Below are 19,780 nucleotides of genomic sequence, written 5' to 3'. Positions count from 1 at the left end.
TTCGCACCTCTGTGTTAGCTTTGCATATTGACCCTTCAAATCTATGTTTTGTTTCAGCAGTTGCTGCATTTCCATCCAAGGTTTTTTTTTATGTCGGCAGTCGTATCTTTTACGTCATTGCAGATATGAGTGCAGTAGGACACGCCACGCTTCAGCTCTGAAATACCTTCTTTAATCTCCCACGTGTCTGCTCTAATATCGCACCGGAACGTCTCAACTGCCTTGGCTAAGTCACGTAGTCCTTTCAAGCTTGTATCTTGCTTTTCATCATCCTTTCGTGCCATGTTCAAAACAATCAGAGCAGTCGAGATACACACAACGTTATGCACGCAGAATACACCTTGGCAGAAGCAGCAGCACTAGGAAGTGCGAAAAATATTTTTTTCAGTGGATGGAAATAAGCACTAACCTGCAATCCCCGCAGGGCCGTCTGCGTCAGCAGGCGTTGAAGGCGTTGACGTGTGTTGCGACACCACGTACCCGAGCGCACGATGGTTGGACCTTCCAGCGTGTAGCCGTGCGCGTCTTAGCCGTGTCTAGGGAAAGGGGGATCCTGGACGTTGAGTCGAAGCTGGGTGTTTGGACCTTTAAGGCCCCCCGGCGGAGGCAACACACCTCTTAAGTCTCTGCTTCACATAGACGACGCCCCCAGACTGACCCACCCGGGGAAAATTGGTAGTTGCCTTTTCCTGTCTCTCTCGCCCTCCAGCCTTCGTCTTTCTCTCACTTTTTATCTTTTCTGTCTTCTCCTGGCTTCCGCTTACTTCCAATATTTCCAGGCAGCAAGGGTTAACCTTGTGTGAATAGCCAACCTATGTTATCTCATATTTGGTTATAGTGATAATGTACAGCTAGCGTTTGCAGGACCTGTTTTTACAGTCACTGTAGCATCCCTATGTTGGGCTCCATGGTGGGTGGCTGACGTTATTGGCGAAAACTACACATTCGTCTATGGATAGCTCCTTTCCTCCACTCCCTGAGCGCCCTCAGAAAAGAAGGCGCACCGATGAAGTTTTGTAGTTTTTCGGACGCCAAGTCCACAACTTCCCACGTTTCCATGTAGTTCACTCGGAAAAACCCGGCAAACTAGTGTGCACTATTTCACCGTTCCTTGTATCAAAGGCTTTGACTGATGCTTTCGGACCCGGTTATAAGACGACCAGGATGGCAAGCGGTGATATCGTCCTGGAGCTCTGCGATAAGGAGCAATATGAGAAACTGCCGAAACTAGCGTCATTTAGGGAGACCCAACTAACAGTAACCTTGCACCGTACTATGAACACCACCCGCGGCGTTGTGTCGGACGATGCCTTGCTGGAGCTCACTGAGGCTGAACTCTTGGAGGGCTTCAGTGAACAGAATGTAATCAATGTCAAAAGAATTAGGATGAGGCGAGATGGAAACGAAATCCTAACCAAGCACTTGATAATCACCTTCGGATAAAGTGTCCTGCCCCAGTCAATCGAGGCAGGGTACATCAAGCTCCGTCTTAAGCCTATGGGCCCAATCCGCTCAGATGTTTCAAATGCCAACGCTTCCACCACAGTTCGCAGAGCTGTCGAGGCTGTCAAACCTGTGCGAAGTGCAGTGCCCATGAACATACTGGTGAAGCTTGCGAGAACACTCTCGATTGTGGAAACTGTGAAAGGGAGCATGCCGCATGCTCGCGGACGTGCCCATCCTGGAAGAAATAAAAATAAATTGTGACGATAAAAGTAAAAAAAAAACATAAATTTCAAGGAGGCACGCAGGCGGGTACCCTACCTGTCCAAGAACAGATTTGCTGATGTGGCGCGTCATGGGGCCGCGCCACAACGGCTTCCGGCGGCTGTCTGGCCCACACACAGTGCGCCGGCATTGACGTCACCCTCCCCTTTCCCCCCCCGGCGGTTGCAGCTAGCGCTGCTCGGCTACCCCAGCAGAAGGGGCCATCCACCTCCGGGCAGTAGGCCTCAAAGGCCTTGTCCAACGTGCCGATGCCTTCACGCCAAACAAAGCGCTCGGAAGAGAACGTGTCCTGCGCCACGCAAGAGGCGATGGTCACAACCACCAGCAAGACAGCGCCACCAGCGCCTAAGGAGCGGCGAGGCTCTCTCGATCGCTCCAAAAAAATACAAAACTCCCGTCATGGCGCCTGCAAAGGGCCCGTGAGCTAATCCTCGTCTCTTAAACACGCAGCACCCAACACAAATAGCATAATGGATACACAAATACTACAATGGAATGTTAGAGGGCTTCTCCGTACCCTCGACGACATTAGAGAACTCTTTTACAAACACAATCCCAAGCTGCTGTAAGTTCAAGAGACACATCTAAAACTTACCAACACAATTTTTCTCCGTCACTACACAATCTACTGTAAAGACCGCAATGAGGCAACTACCTCGTCTGGTGGTGGAGCAATAGCTGTGGACAAGTCCGTAGCTTATCATCATGTCGCCCTTCAGACGCCCCTTGAGGCAGTGTCAATTCGGGCAATTCTTTTTAATAAATTGATCACTGTATGCTACATATACATATCCCCTAATTATCATCTCGGAAAAGTGATTTTTATAACCTAATTGATCAGCTTCGGGGCCCATGCATACTCGTAGGCGATTTTAATGCCCACAACACTATGTGGGGAGGCTTGCTATGTGACGCCAGAGGTCATTTCATTGAAAATTTTTTTGTGAACTACGGTGCATGCCTCTTCAACAAGGAGCCAACGTATTAAAATATTCATCGTAATTCACATTCATCAATAGACCTGTCGATTGGCTCTGCTTCAATTTTCCCAGATATACAATAGCAAGTAATCAAAGATCCATATGGAAGTGACCACTTCCCTGTAATGTTAAATACAATACGTCAACACAAATGTCCCCCACGTACCCCCCCGGTGGAAACTAGCCCCCGCCGAATGGAATCATTTCAAGGAATCTATTTTCATATCACGACATGTTGTCACTGATTTTAGCATAGATGAAACAGTAGCGTATTTTACTTGTTTTATACTCGACGCACCAGAACAATTCATTCCACAAATACAAGGACTCTAATCTAAAAGACAGGTTTCCTGGTGGAATGAACAGCGCAGACTGCAACGAAAGAAACAAAACAAAGCGTGGGGTTTGCTGTGTCGCTCTCCGACTGCAGAAAACCTCATAGAATTTAGACTGGCAAAATCGCAAGGAAGGCGCACGTGGAGGAATGCAAGGAAGGCTAGCTGGGAGAAGTTTCTCTCGGGCAATACTTCTTACACCCAAGACTTCAAAGCACGCAATGGTGTAAGAAAGATAAAGAGGAAACAAATCTACCCTTTGCCCTTAGTGGACGACTAAGGGACTACCTTGGAAGACCAGGCCAACGCTCTAGGCAAACACTTCGAATATGTATCAAGCTCCCCACATTACACAATATCATTTTTCAAACATAAAGCTAAACCTAAGACACTGGATCGTAAACGCCGTCCGGATGAACCATATAACCGTCCTTTTAGTATTGCCGAGCTTAAAGCTGCATTGAGCACATGTAGGAGCTCTGCACCGGGAGCTGATAGAATCATGTATGACATGGTTAGATACTTACACGAAGACACGCAAATGACACTTCTGGCACTTTTCAACTCTATCTGGCCTGCCGGATAGCTCCCATCCTCATGGAAGAAAGCCATTGTTATTCCTGTCTTAAATCTGGGTAAAGACCCTTGGCGGCAAGTTATCGCCCGATAGCTCTTACAAGTTCTCTATGTAAGCTATTTGAAAAAATTATTAATCGTAGACTAATACATTTCCATGAGATGAACAATAAGCTTGATCCCTATCCGTGTGGCTTCAGAGAAGGGCGGTCGACGACTGATCATTTGCACGCATTGAAGGAAAAAGCCGCGATGCATACGTACTTAAACAATTCTTATCGATATTCCTCGATATGAAGAGGGCGTATGACACAACGTGGCGATACAGGATCTTGCGAGACTTGTCGGGAATGGGCATTTGTGGAAATATGCTAAGCATACTAGAAACTATTTGTCCAAACGTACCTATCGCGTAAAAATTGGCAAATGTATTGTCGCGACCTTATATACAAGAAACTGGTGTACCCCCAGGAGGTGTGCTTAGCTGCACGCTCTTTATCGTGAAGATGAATACGCTTCGGCCTTCATTACCACCAGCCATTTCTTATTCTGTTTACGTAGGTGACATAGAAATAGGTTTCAAATCCTGCAACCTTGCATTGTGTGAGAGGCAAGTAGAACAGGGCTTGAACAAAGTGTCCAAATGGGCAGATGAAAACGGATTTAAAGTGAACTCTAACAAAAGTTCTTGTGTGCTTTTCACAAGAAACAAAGGTCTCATTGCACATCCCAATATCGAAACGTATGGTCAGCAAATCCCTGTGAACAAAGAGCGCAAGTTCTTAGGCATCCTACTTGACTCTAAACTAAGCTCAATTCGTAGAGCATCGCACAAAAAATGCGAAGGTTTTGGTTCGGTTCCCACCTGCGGCAAGTTGTTTTTTCATCCACTTTAATTTCCATTATTTTTTATCGTTTCTTTATTTGATTTATTAAGCACAAGTAATTTCCCGTATTTTGTCCTTGGTGTCAGTGTTTGTTGGCTTCTTATGACATGAATAATAAAAATCGGGCCCCTCGGTTAAACCCCTTTCTTCTCGTTTATTACATTAGGAGGGTCTCGAATACGGCTACATTGATGCCTTCAGGTAGCATATGTGGGTTTAATGACCAGTTGCCATCACCGAAAAAGATCACGTTCTCGTAACGCCTGCGGCAAAAAGGACGTTCCACGTCCGCCGCCAAGGTCTGTGAGTGGTGCCGCTGGCTAACACTCCCAGGGTTCTACTAGGACACATAAATACCCAAGAAAGTGGATTGTGGAACAGCGCCGTGGTAGCTCAATTGGTAGAGCATCGCAGGCGGAATGTGAAGGTTGTGGGTTCGGTTCCCACCTGCGGCAAGTTGTTTTTTCATCCACTTTAATTTCCATTAATTTATCGTTTCTTTAATTCATTTATGAAGCACAAGTAATTTCCCCTATGTTGTCCTTGGTGTCAGTGTTTGTTGGCTTCTTATGATATGAATAATAAAAATCCGGCCCCTCGGTTAACCCCCTTTCTTCTCGTTTATTCCACACCTAAAGTATCTGAAGGTGAAATGCTTAAACACAATAAACTTACTGAAAATTTTATCCCATACAACATGGGGCAGCGACATAATACGTTTGATGAATTTTTACAAAACCTGATTTGATCACGATTGGACTATGGTGCCATGATTTATCATTCTGCCGCCTCAAGCGCGCTAAAGATGCTAGATCCGGTCCACCACCTAGGAATCCGACTGGCCACTGGCGCTTACAGAACGAGTCCTATTGAAAGTATATATGTAGAATCAAATGAGTGGTCACTCCATCTGCAGAGAACATACATCAGCCAAACATATTTTCTGAAAGTTAGCTTTAATCCTCAACATCCGTATTTTAATACCGTTAACGACATGACATATGGTACACTCTTTGGTAATCGTCCGTCTGTAAGACAGCCCTTTTCACTGCGTGCGAGGGAGCTTAGCGCTGAAATGGATGTCCTACTCCTCAAACATCGCTTAATGCCTCCGGCTAAGCTGCTACCTCCTTGGGATTGGCAGGTGATACAATGCGATATCTTTCATGCAAGTTACAAAGCACACTCCAAAAAGTGAAATCCAGATGCATTTCCGGGAACACCAGTACAGGCACAACTACACAGAGTTCTACAGAGACGCATCGAAGACACACGACGGGGTGTCCTATGCAGCCGTCGGCACATCCTTCGACGATGGGAACGCTGTGACCTGTCTTCAGGCAGGCGTTTTGCACGTGCGTCCAAATTGGCGATATCACCCCGGCCCGGCAGGATCACGTCAGCTTCTTTGCTGCAATGATACAGGGCAGATTTTTAAGGATGGTGTGTTTCGGTGGCACTGCCACTGCCAATGTCTCAACAAGTACTCAACAAGTATCAGTGTTGAAAGGGCTCAGTGATTCCAGTTCCCTGATCGGGTCATCCTGGTTGGCGAAAGTCTGCTACGTCAGCAGCTGCAAAAGAATATACCATTGCCACGTATTTCATGCCATTACTAAATATTTTGTATGTAGAACCTGTCAGCTTGAGTACCTTCACAGAGTGTAAATAATAACATTACGGTATGCATACACACTTGTAGAAACTTGCCAATTGCTTTTTGTTAGGTGCGTTTATTGTCAAATGTGTCTCGAACGTCCAGTTTCATGCAGCACAGGCTGGTGCCCAAAGACAACCAAGTTTTGTCTTTATAGTTACCTAGCAGCACATCACTTCACATGAACGGCAGTATATAAAGTGCGCTTTCAGAAAATTGGTAGCTGGAAAAGTATAACGCTTCGCCCCGTATCATATCCAATTCTGGTTCTCATCGGCACCTATATAAAAGCACCTCACATAACAGACTTGATACCTAACGCTCTTCATGTCAAGGAATTCGACTGATTATTTAAGATAAGGAACGTCCGGGCCATCTTGAATCCCGAATATGCATCGTGTGTCTTACGTAATCACCTTATTACTAAAACGGCATGTTTGTACACACTCATTTTTTCAAGCTATAGGCAGCGTACAACTGAAACAACATGCAGTTCACGTGTCAAGACAAAGCGCTTATTATTTTAACTTCGCCCTCCGGGATCACCACTGGCTGCATGGATCACAACAGCAGCAACACCTGCCGTGGCCACGCTGGTAGCAATGTTGTTTGTGCACGGTCGCTATCGAAAGGCCCGAGAATTCGTATCGACATATACGATACCACGGTCCCTACTCACTACAACTCCTGCTTGACAACCCAATCGGCTGCTTTTCTGCCACACTAAAGCCATGAAAGTCTACGATATGCATAAAGCCGATGGAAACGTTACACAGTCCTTAACGAATCAGTTCAAAACCATTTCGCTAGATTTTCCTAGCTACTATTGCAGCGAAAGCTTGAGCTACCGCTACTTTCTACCTGACGCACCGTTTTCCGCGTATCGCTATTTCATTATATATATTGTACTAATAATGACATGAAAATGACGGTTTTTCTCCATCAAACTATTTGTCATCCCGCTTTAATCATCGTATAAAAGTGGGGGTATACGTCACTGCACGGGCAACGCATACTTGAAAACCTTGCTTCCGAAAAGAAGCCAACAATCGCCTTCGCACCTCCGCCGTCACCATCACGCATCATGTTGCGTTCAAGTCACCTCTCTGTGACCATGTGCTCTGACTTTTCTTTCTCGTTCCGGATAAGTGTTCCGCAGCCTTGGTCATGCTGGTTTGAGACAACAGTGACAGGGTTACAGCATGGCCGCGCCAGCCAGAGACGGGCGACCCCTCAAACGCGTCGGAACGCTCCTTAGGTTTGTTCTGTGAACCATTTAAGCCGAATGCACGGGGCGCTCGCGGATTATGCGACGATGCCCGGCAGTGCCGTTGCTCTTACGTTTTCTTTTTTCATTTTTTAGAAACTATAAATAAGAAGGAATACAACTCAGCAGATCAGGACAGCCCCTCTGTGTCGGTGGCTGTCCCACCTGTGCCAATTCTCTTTTCAAGTTGTCGCAACACATGCGTAGCTGCTACTCGGTGCTCGGGTGAACTCAGTTTTCAAGCAAATGTCGTATTGCCTCATATGTGGCGATGAAGTGGTCACGCAAATACCCAGTTTCTCCCAGAGCAGAGCAGCTGTGTGAAATGACGGTTTGATGAGTTCAGAGCTGCGCTGGCACTGGAGCTAGAGCATGAGTTATTACCAGGTATTCCGCTACCAATCATGCAGAGCCATTTGCCTTCCGCGGGGGAGGGAAAGGACGGGAAAGGGCTTCGCGCATGCTGCTTCCACCGGTTTCGTTTACGTTAGTTCATTTTCGGAAAATGGATGGGACGGCAGCGCGCTATGCCTTCCCCCGAGCAACTCACCGCGTTTGACGAGCGCCGGCGAGAATTCGCCAGCCAAAGGGCTCACTATCGGCGCGCCGTTCCAGTCGGTAAGGCCTAAATATAGACCGACGTAGCGCGAACGCGCGCGCCCTTTACGTCACATTGGCGAGAACAACCGCGTCTATCGTTAGACCGATGGGCTGACGCACTAGCGCCGCCACCGAAGCCACTTCGACGTGCCCGGCGCTAACGTCGCCACTCGCGCGCCCATAACGCACACTTTAAGTGCACCCGAGCCCAGGTAAGCCGTGGGTAACGAGAAGATCCCACTCTGAGTGAGCGGGAGCCCTAAGCAATCCGGCACCGATACCGGTGGGATACCTAACCGGGACGAAGGTTAGATACACGAAGGACAAACTTCGCTTGCCCCCATTTTCGGGTACGGCAAGGATTCATAATTTTAATGCCAATGCCTCTTTGGCTCTTCCTTCGCTTTTCTCACAGCTGCTGCTGCTGCTGTCTGGCACACCGGGGTTGGTTCAGAGCACGTGTATACTTGAGAGGAGGGAGGCAACGAGGGAAGGCTACGCGAGAAACTCGTTTCGACCGCACCGTTTCGAATCTGCACAATGCCCTCTGGAGCTCCATGCCTATTAGCTTCCACCTACGTTAGCCTCTTGACAGCAGTAATTATCCGTGGCCTCCCTAAAAACATTGAAGAAATATCAGCGCTTCCCTGTCTACTTATGTGCGAATCCAGAGGGAACATAGATAGAACTGTAGGGATTAGGGAGGAGAATAGGCAGCCCCCATACAAGGAGGGAGGGGGGTGGGGAGAAAGAGCACGTGAGAAGGGAAGGAAACCCTACTACTATACGATAGCGGTTGCTGGGTATGTGGATAAGCCTAATTTCAAGGTACGGTACATTACGTTCCTGTTATTTCTGAAAAAATGAACAACATACAAATATGTGCAGCGGAAGAATTACGCAGGGTAGAACGACAGACGCAGGGCGTGCAGAAGCAGAGCCGCATTATTTAAAGTGCACCGCAAAGTCCAGGCGACACCACGGAAGCGGTCCACCCTCAAATCAACACTTCTGTGCCCGCTGCGGTAGCTTTGCGGCTATGACATTGTTAGAGGTCGTGGATTCGATCCCAATCGCGGCAGCCGCATTTCCACAGGGACGAAATAGAAAACGCACGTGCACTTAGATTTGGGGACACGTTAAAAAACATCACGATGCCAAAATTATTCCGGAGTCCACCACTACGGCATGCCTCAAAATCCAATTGTGGTTACGGCACGTACAACTCCATAGTCCAATGAAAGCTTCATACTTCTACCACTATGCGATGTGCCATGTGAGGCGATGACAATGCTCAACCCTCTGAGAGATTATGAAATATGGCTCACAATAACGCCGCAATGAAACACCTCTCCCTGTGTGTTCTGTGTACTATCCGGACAAACAGCAGTGGTGTACGCGAGGTAACGTTTAACATCAACTCACCATTCTCTTGCTGGACTAAACGTTGAAGAAATTAGGCTTTCGCCGTCAACATCATCGCTAATTATCGTCAATCAAAACAACCAGCCAACAAATCAAATAAGGCCGCCTTTCCTGCGGGTGCCTCTTCCCGCAAGAAGGCAACTTTCTGTATCACGCCTTACCGTTTTCTAAACCTTATGTTTTTCTTATCTTTATATAAGGGTGCAATTAAGCGCTAAGATAAGGTTAGTTTGTCAATAGGGGCCATAAGTAAATGTTAACGGGTGCAAAAACATGCACACTTTTGAGCAGACTTTCCTGTCATCCACTAAGTACTCGAAAAAGTATTGTACTGTGCGCCCCAACACTTTTCCTTCTTACGAAACAACCAACAAATAAGACCGGGTTGGGTTCTAGGAGACAGCAATAGCGCAGATAGTTGACGCCTTTTGTGTTTGTCGCCCCCATCTCTAATCAATGACTTGGTGTTGTAATCAGTGCATTGCTGCGTAAATGTGACAAATTCTGGCTCATGTATGGCCAATGCAGCCAGAGCCCTAACCAAAAGTGTGCTCTTGCTTCGTCAAAAGACCACCGACGGGGCTCTGGAATACCTGCGTAATTTTCTCTTTATTTTAGAAAGGATACTTGTCGTATGGCAATGGCAATCGAACGAAACTCAGGTAAAACATCTGCAGCACATGTCCTTATTCCGAGATATTATTTTTTTTTTCAATTCAAAATTCTAGTCTTTTCTTCGTTTTTTTTCCCATGTGTATCTCTTTATCCACTACGTACCCTGATAGAGCACGAGTTTACGAAGTCATGATGGTGTTACCGCTAAACGCAGTAAAGGAAAAGCGTTCATAACAGACGTAACCACCGCGAAAACACGGCCATGTTTCTAGGACTCAATTTTGCAATGCGAAAAATAATAAAAATACTATTCAAGAACAATCATTCACAAGTAGCAATTACGTCTCCAAAAGCGTGAAAAAATGGCGTGAAAAAATGAGGCAACTTGAGGCTGCGCCCTTGGGAACATCATCTGAAGTTCCTCTCGAACGACCGTCATGATGGTGTCGCGTAGGTCGCCGGTGCCCAATGATTGAACTTCGGCGCAGTTTGCTGGGCTTGCGCAGCCTTGGAGCGGTTCCGCACTTACAGAGTTTTCTCGATGCTGGTGGCCTCGCGGAGAAACTCTTCGATTGTCTTCGCTAGATTTCATATCATTCCGGCGAAAACGTATTTCTTAATAACACGCATAAGCAGGCGAAGCTTCTTCTCCTCGGATATTTAGGGGTCGGCGTGGTGGAACACGCGCGTCATCTCCTCGGTGAACATCGCTGTCTTCTCGTTGGGTAGTTGTACTCGGGCTTCTAGCATAGTTTCGACCCTTTCTTCGCGCACGACACTCGTAAATGTCGGCAGGAAGCCGCTGCGGAAAAGGTACCACGTTGTCAGGGTCAACTCCCTGTTCTCGAACCACGTTCTGGCGGCGTCTTCTAAGGCGAAGTATACATGCCGCTGCTTGTCGTCGGAATCGCAGTTGTTGAAAGTAGCGACCCTTTCATATGTTTCCAGCCAGTTTTGCCGGTCCTCAAACGATGATCCGCGTAAGGTGAGTGGCTCTTTGGGCTGTTGCAGAACGATGGTGGTTGTTGCGGCTGCCATTCGGGCTTTCTTGGCCACGATCTTCTTGGTAGTGCCAGGTAGAATTCCGTGCTCCGGGGCAGCTGTTGTAGCCGGTGGCTTGCTCGATGTTTCAGGAAGGCATTGGCGTCGTCTTTGCGGTTCGGGCTTGAATCACAGCTTATTGGTGGCGTCAGGAACGTGAACCAGAAGCACCTCCACCAGATGCCACGTGGTGGTGACGGTGAAGAAATAAGTGAAACTTGAGTAACGAAACTAGCCTCTTATTTGGCGAACCTCTGCCCAGAAGAACAGACTCTACGTTCTCTTGGCTATAGCTTGAAATATAGCACAGCGAATAGATTCTAAAGGTCACTTTGAAATGCGTTAGCCTACTGCCTGCAATATCTCTTGAACTTATAGATGAGGTATGATTTTCTGTATTTTCTCCGTTGCGCAGAACGGTAATTTGACTGTAAGATGTTGATCAAAGTTAAAACCCGGTTGACTGAAATGCTCCGCGATGGCTCTGGGAAGCTGTTTAATTGTGTCTGCGAGATGTCCGCTTATTCTGACGTTCATTGATTGTCCCGTTTCACCGATAAACTTTTTTTTACGGAAGGAACATTGAAGCACATAAATCACATCGGAACTAGTACAGGTAAAGCTAGTTTTAACTTCGTGTGTATACCTATTCGCTGTGCTTTTAATTTTGATGTCATTTCGAAGGTGACTGCAGGTTAGCACCTGGGGCGACATGTTCTTATTACAGGGGAATGATGTTGAATGACTTTTGCTTGCAGTAACATCTCTTTAATTTTTCTGCTGCCGCAATTGGTCACCCTTGGTACCACGAGGGACGCTTTTCTCAGACGTTCTATAACTTATAGTATTGAGTGGTACCTTCGCAGAATGTTGTTGATGTCTAGGAAGGCATTAGAATATATTTTTTATAAAGGCTGGTGGTCTGACAGATTCTGGTGTAGGATGTATATCTAATTTCGAGTGGCTCGCGAATCTTGATACGACGTCATAAGCTCTTTCGAGTAGAACTTTCGTATAGATTCTTTTTACTATCGCTGCTTTACCTTACAGGGACACTAAATTTAAATATTATTTCTTCTTCATGAGTAAATTACCGTTCTACAACACCAAAAACACCACTCTTACAACGATAAGACGTTTGGTAAGCCAGAAAAAGCACAAGAACGAAATACGGGTGGCGGCGCCTACTTGAGTTCCCGCATCTGGGGGCTGTGCCGTCTTGGATTTTGATGGCATCTTCTAGGGCCTACTAAATATATATATATAGTGGTACAGACTTACTACATTGTGTTCTAAAGGAACCAAAAAATAAACATGGCAAGTTTTGGGAACCTTTATTCAGCCAACGCGGCCCAAATGCGAAAACATACTTTGGAATCCTTGACGTCACGCTGACGTACCAGCGCTGGGGTTTCGGCGCAAAATTCATATACCGATACTTGGACCTTCCCTTTCTCATATAATAATCAAACTATTTTTTTTTGCAAATGACTGCCTGCAGGGTTCTCAAACAATGCTTCATTAGTCTAAACTGATGTATTGTTTCACTTTATGGTCCCTTTAATTAAGGTGGTGGATATAATGGTTGTCTTCTCTGCAGATTGTTCTCATTCGTTTTCCTTGACAAACAAAATTTTCTTGCTTCCAGTGTCGTGGATTATGACTGTTGTTGATTAGATGTTGCTGTATATCCGCAGGATTCCGGTAAAATGTCGTCTGTGTAATAACTGCACCTCGGTAAGGCCAAATCATAACAGGCAGAGCGTCTCAAGGCGCTGGCTTTTCCGCGAGGAGTTCATAATGTCAACAACCGCTCTGCGGTGTCCGATTGGACATTGATGTTTTCGCATTGACAACTCATAAATGCTTTGGTGTCGTCAGGTTTCTTTTAGTATTCCTTGATTGACGGCACGACTTCCGCTTGAACTGATCGCACGCAATTACTTACATCATCATTAAAGATGAAAATTCTCGATTTATCTGCGCTAACCTTAAGGCCTAGGTGACCTGCTGCATTACCACCAGTATTTGTAAATCTCTGTAAATTTCTTGCATTGTTCGACAGTAGCATTATGTCCAACATCAGCCCAGAGACCCTCTGTTGCACTTTTTACCCATTACGGATCCAAGATACGTCGACACCTAATTCAATATTTTCAAGTAGTCTTTCTGTGCCTGTAACGTGAAGTGTCAACAACAGTGTAGACAGAACTCATCCTTCATTCACTTCTCGGTAAATTTCCACCAGTTCGTTGCATTTCCGGCTTTGCATTTAGTTTGTACAATGTTTTTTTTTTCATTATATCTCCCTCCTCAGCTCCGCGAAATTGGCTTATATGGCGTCGTGCTTGAGGCTATCCCATAGTAATGCCTGGTCTGCGTCGTCGTAGGAATTGTGAATAAGTCGAAGTACTTTCCGTAAGGGTCTGTTCGGAGTTATTGATATTTGTATACATTGATTTCGATATTGTCACGATTCACAAGCAGCAGTAATTGATAAAAAAGTGCTGGACACTTTAATTGCAGGCCAAATGAAAAACGATCGCACAGGGACTTCTCTTCCGCCATGCTCGAGATCTTCATCTTCCTCTACGTGCCGCGTACAGGATGGGGCACTTTCCTCCCTCCAGAGAGAGCATCCTCCCGATGCTCACCTAGCGGCAGGAAGATGTGCCAGACGAGGTGTGGGCACTTCATTCCGAGTAGGGCTTCATGCGCACAATGTGCACAACTTCTGGTGGACGCTGCCTCACCCTGGAGGAAGCAGGACTGTCAGGAATAACCTCATAGTTGAGCTCGCTGAGGCGTCGTAAATTCTTGTACGGACGAAAGTACCACCTGAGTAGCTTTTCTGAAAGCCCTCGCCGACGGATGGAACTCCAAACCCACACTTTGTCTCCTGGCTGGTATGTGACGTAGCGGCGCCGTAGGTTGTGGCGTCGATTGTCGTTGTCCTGTTGTCGGGTGATTCTGACGCGGAAGTTGTCTCTCTTCTTCAGCAAGTTGAGCGAAAGCTTCAGCGTCCCTGCCTATATCACCGCTGTCATGTGGCAACATCGCATCGAGCATCATCGCCACTTCACGGCCATGAAGAAGGTTAAATGATGTCTTTCGCGTTGTTTCCTGTTGAGCAGTGTTGTACGCGAATATGATGTACGGTAAAATGTCACATAAATTTTCGCGCTCCACATTTACGTACATACTCAGCATGTCGGTGATAGCCATGTTCAAGCGTTCTATTAGGCCGTTCGTTTACAGGTGTCATGCTGTGGTCTTTCGGTCAGCCTTGCCGCTGAGGCTAAGCACTGTCTTTAGAAGTGCAGCCGTAAAGGCAGTCCCCCTTTCCATTATTATCACCGATGGTGCACCGTGTCTAAGAACCACGTTTTCAATAAATAATCGCGCTGATTCGACTGCGGTGCCACTTGGAAGGGGGTCATGGTTTCTGCATAGCGTGTCAGGTAATTGGTGGCAAGTATTACCGACTTATTGCGAAAAGTCGGGAATGGTCCGAGAAGGTCCATCCCGATTTGGGCAAATGGGGTCATCGGCACTTGGACTGGTTGTAGTTGCCCAGCTGGTTTCATATATGGTGGTTTGCGACGCTGACAATCGAGGCACGAGCGCACGTAATGTTTCACAAAGGTGGCAATCCTTGGCCAGTAATATTTCTCTTGGACTCGGGCCAGTGTCCGCGTGTAGCCGAGGTGGGCAGATGTCGGTTCGTCGTGGCAGGCTTGCATGGCCTCATGACGGAGGCACGTTGGGACGACAAGTAGGTGGCTGCTTCCGCTTGCAAAGAAGCTTTTCTTGTAAAGAGCATCATTACGGAAGCAAAATGATGGCAAGCTTCTTGCAAATGTTTTGGGTGCGCTTGTAATCCGGACTTCTCAAAAATCAATTAGGGCAATCAGTGCGCTGTCTTCCCGCTGCTGACGAGCAATCGTGGCCATGTCTAGAACACTAATAAAAGTAATGTCCTCGTCATTTTCCGTGACTTCCTGCTCAGTGGGTGACTTTGAAAGGCAGTCGGCGTAGGTATGCTTTCGCCCGGACTTGTACGCCACTGTCATATCGAATGCTTGAAGTCTTAGGCTCCAACGCGCTGGTAGACCGAACGGATCCTTCAAGTTCGTCAGCCAGCAAAGTGAGTGATGATCACTGACAACGCTGAAGGAACGGCCATAGAGATATGGGCGATAAATCATAACTGCCCATAGCACCGCAATACATTCCTTTTCTGTGGTTCAGTAATTAGACTTAGCGCGTGAGAGCGTCCTGCTTGCGTATGCAATGACTCACTCGGCCCAGTCTTGCCATTGCACGAGCGCAGCGCCTACACCTACATTGGTAGCGTTCGTATGAATAGTGATAGGAGCGTCCTCGTCAGAGTGAGCCAGTACAGGAGGTGTTCGCAGGCGCTGTCGGTGATCATTAAACGCTGCTTGTTCCTCTTCACCCCATACGAAGGCGATATCTTCTCTTGTAAGGCGCATAAGCGGTGAAGCTATGTCTGAAAAATTAGCTATAAATCTTCGGGAACACGAGCAGAGACCTAGGAAACGCTTGACTGCCTTCTTATCCGTTGGCGTTGGAAACTTTGAGATGGCCGGGCTCTTGTCGGGGTCAAGGCGGACGCCTTGATGTCTCACAACATGACCTATGAACTGGAGTTCCCCGAAACCAAAGTGACACTTTCCTGCTTTCAGTGTTAAGGCGGTGGACCGGACCGTTTGTAAAACCGCCAGCAGCCGTCTCTCGTGTTCTTGGAATGTTCCCGAAAAAACTATGACATCGTCGAGGTTTTCTAGGCAAGTCAGCCACTTCAGGCCAGACAGAACCATATCCATGAGCCGCTGCAAAGTTGGTGGAGCTGAGCATAAACGGAAAGTAAGGACCTTGAATTCGTAAAGCCCATCAGGCGTTACAAAAGCAGTCTTTTCTCTATCTCTCTCGTCAATCTCGATTTGCCAATAGCCACTTTTGAGGTCCATCGACGAGAAGTAGCAGGCATGCCTCAGCCTGTCGAGAGACTGGCCGATACGTGGTAATGAGTATACGTCTTTCTTTGTCACCCGGTACAGCTTACGGTAATCGACGCAAAAATGTAGACTGCCCTCTTTCTTTTTGTCCATCACCACCGGCAATGCCCACGGGCTTTTTGATGCTTGGATAACACGGTACGGGTTTTGTCGGATTGGTCTCGCTGTCTCCGTGATAATCCGGTGCTTCGTGAGTGGTGTCTGACGAACTCTGGATGTCGACGAGAAATAATCGCGAAACTGGTGAAGCAGATCCACAAGGCGCTGCCTTTCGGCCGGTGATAAGCTCGCGCTCACGTCAAGAACAGGTAACGGTGGCGAAATGTCTTGCTCTCCTTGTTAGAATGCAAAGCATTCGCTGAATTCCGCAATCTCGTCGAGGTAAGCAACTGCTGAGCCTTTTGCAATTTGTCGTCGTTGGTTGCTGAAGTTTGTCAGCAGCAGTTCTGTTTCCGCATGCATTAATTTGGCGAGACTTATGGGCATGGGAATACCTTGAGTGAGAAAAAGCGTTATTATCTGCTCGGCAATACGTTCCCCATCGTACTCAAGGTTAGCCACCTCCTGGGAAAGGAACTCAAGAATACATACAGACTGGTCAAGTATCCGGTACACGCAGACCTGGAGGGGAATGAGAGGGCTGACGATCTAGCCCGAGAGCTGACGAACCGAGCGTAGCAACCATTGCCCTCCCATTCACAACCCGCCACTTCACAGGAAAGCCGTCGTGAGGAGGAGGATAACGATCTGGCCCGTATGGCACCACGCGATATTCTTGCTCACTAGCACGGCATGCGGCAAAGATACGGTGCCCCCCGCACATCTTTGCAAGGGGAAGACGCAATAGATCTCCGCAGGATTCAAACGGGGGTCTATCCAAATTGATTAAGATTGAGCAAAATTTTCCCAACAATGTACGGGCGTGCATTTCCGTGGTGTAGCGACTCGCCACCGTCTTTGTACCAGATCTCATGGGGATGCCAAAATAGACCACCGAATTTAAATGTCTACTTAGTCAGGTATAATTTAACCAACACACTGGAGCAATGAGAGGCACAACTCGCCAGCTCAAATCCGAAGGTGCAGAAGGCTCTTCTTGGTCACGTTCGGCTAGCGGCAGAAGCCAGTGGACCCCTGGACTTGGGGCGCCACCCATCAAGCTCCTAACCCGCAACCCCCTTTCCCCAATTCAATAAAGTTATTCTCTCTGTCTCTCTCTCTCTCTCTCTCTGTCGCACCTGAAGGAAACAAGACAGCAAGATAATGATGTTACGGTCACGTCGTCTATGATGCGCAAAGACTTTCGTTGTAGTTTTGCACTTTCGTCTCCAGAAAAGGTTAGTACACCTTCTGGTATGTTGATTATGGTGACGTACTCGCGCAAGAAGTCCATACCTAAGATTACGTCTTTGTAGCAGTCGGGGAGAATAACAAAATTTGCGACGAATGACGAATCCCCTATGTTGACCCTTGCAGTACACTTGTCAGTCGGTGTCAGTAGCTGGCCTCGAGCATCTCTGATGTGGGGCCCTGACCATTCCATCTTCACTTTGCGAAATCTGTTCGCCAATTTTTCCGCTACGATTGAAAAGTCCGTGCCAGTGTCTACTAGTGCCGTCACGTCGTGGCCGTCAATTTATACAGTAACATCTACGCTAGCGATCTCGCCTGTCGTCAGATCATCAGGCTGTATTGGCTTCTCGTTCGACCGCAATCGGGGATTTTCGGCACTTGGACGTGTGGCAACCTTCCCCCCTGCGGTCGCGTCTTTCAGTTTCCCCGGCGTAGGCTGGGAGATTGCCCTCGGGCCACGTCAGTGGAACTGTGTCTTGTAGCTGGAAAACCATGTTGCGGAAAAGGGGAGCGCGACCGGCAACCGGGAGAATCACCTAGCCAGTTCGTCCAATTCGCGTCGATGTTCACTCGGCTGCGGTCAAAAGCACGACGAGAAGCAGATGGGAACGGTTGGTACCCTTCGCCGCGATAAGGGCAATGACGGCAGATCTGGCCCGCTTCCCTACAGTGGAAGCACAAGGGCCTGTAGTCAGCTGTGCGCAACTTTTCGCCCTCTTCAACACTTTCTTCCTTGAACCTAAACACGCTCTCTTCTCGTCGCCGTGTCGAATCATTAAAATTCTTGCATTGCATTGTCAATTCTTTAGTTAGGCTCTCAAATGATAATTACATTAACTTCGCGCCGGGATCATCAACGAGAAGACATCATGACCTAAACTTGATATCCTACTACGCACGTACTAACATGTTCAAATTCAGCTTTCTTCCCCGCTCAATCGAAGACTGGAATTCATTACCTGGGTCCCTTCGCTCATGCTCATCCCAAATTTTTGCAACCACCATCCCAGACGCATATCGTGCTCACCCATGCCTGGCAGCTTTTGTATAACTTCTTGTGTATTTTTTCTTTCATCAGTGCTCTTTTGTAAAAGTGGTCGCTTGTGTTTATTTGTGTATTTTCCTTTCATCTGTGCTCTTTAAAAGTGTTCACTTGTGTTTACCGCTGTATACTCCAATGCATTTTCTGTACCTTTTCTTAACCCACTCTTGCTATAGCGCAAATTGCGCTGCAGTATGTATAAATAAATAAATAAATAAATAAATAAATAAATAAATAAATAAATAAATAAATAAATAAATAAATAAATAAATGTCGGCTCTGCGAAGTGGTGGTCGCGTCGGTTCTTCCCTATGGTTCCAAGATTATGCCGGTGCTGACTGCTGGTGATACTGCGGTGTCGGCATCGGAGGTGGTGGTCGGCGGACGTCTTCGTAGCTGGGCTGCCGCTCCTTGGAATTCGGCGCGGGAGCCGCAAACGATTGCTTTATTTCTCGGCGCACTTCAGCCACCGACGCAGCTGTGCATTCATTTGGCGTGGCAGTGAGCTTCTTAATTTCTTCCTGAACAATTTCCCATATCAACCGGCGCAAGGAACCCTCGTCTGTGACCATCCCTGCTGCTGGGCTTGCCGGTCCAGTGCTGGTAAGGTGATCATACTGGTGGCTGGGCAGGTGTAACACGCGCTCTATGGCCGTCGAGTTAATAAATTCGTCGACGCTCGTCGGCGTTTTCCGCCCAAGACCGGCAAACAGCTGCTCCTTTACGGCGTGCATGAGGTGGCTGAGCTTTTTTGCCTGGGGCATATCGGGTTCTGCAAGATGACAAAGACGAGCCATGGCCTCAGCGAAAGTGGCAACCGTTTCATTCGGATTTTGAATCCGTGATTCTCGAAGAGGCTGCGCGTAGTTTCGCCTTTATGTGCTCCCGAACGTATGGAGGAACTGGCGGCGGTAGCCTTCCCGGCTTGGCCAGATTCCCTCGCGATTTACGAATCATGTGCGGGCTCTGTATTCAAGAGAGAAATACCCATGGGATAGCTTCTGTCCAGCATGCTACACTTTATACTTGGCTACGCGCTCGTATTCCTCGAACCAGTCTTCTGCATCTACGTAGGCATTACTGTGGAAGCTCACCGGGAGATCGAGGAGTCAATAGAGTCACATGTGCAGGGCCTGGGTCTGCCATGGCTTGAGCACTCATGTTACTTCCTGGTAGGGGACCAAATTATGGACTTAGACCTAGTAGGCGACGGCTGGCGCGATGAACCGGTG

At 47.5% G+C, this 19,780-nt stretch overlaps 1 non-coding gene across 1 annotated transcript; it reads left to right on the top strand.

Annotated features, from left to right (window-relative positions):
- Window positions 1-4,888: 4,888 nt before the first annotated feature.
- On the top strand, window positions 4,889-4,961 carry TRNAP-CGG (transfer RNA proline (anticodon CGG)). Its single transcript has one exon. It is a non-coding gene; the product is annotated as a tRNA-Pro (tRNA).
- The last annotated feature ends 14,819 nt before the right edge of the window (window positions 4,962-19,780 follow it).

Source organism: Dermacentor variabilis, chromosome 6 (assembly GCF_050947875.1).
Source record: "Dermacentor variabilis isolate Ectoservices chromosome 6, ASM5094787v1, whole genome shotgun sequence".
Classification (NCBI taxonomy): domain Eukaryota; kingdom Metazoa; phylum Arthropoda; class Arachnida; order Ixodida; family Ixodidae; genus Dermacentor; species Dermacentor variabilis.
Note: the sequence above shows the minus strand (reverse complement) of the source record. Positions and strands in the feature narration are given on the sequence as shown.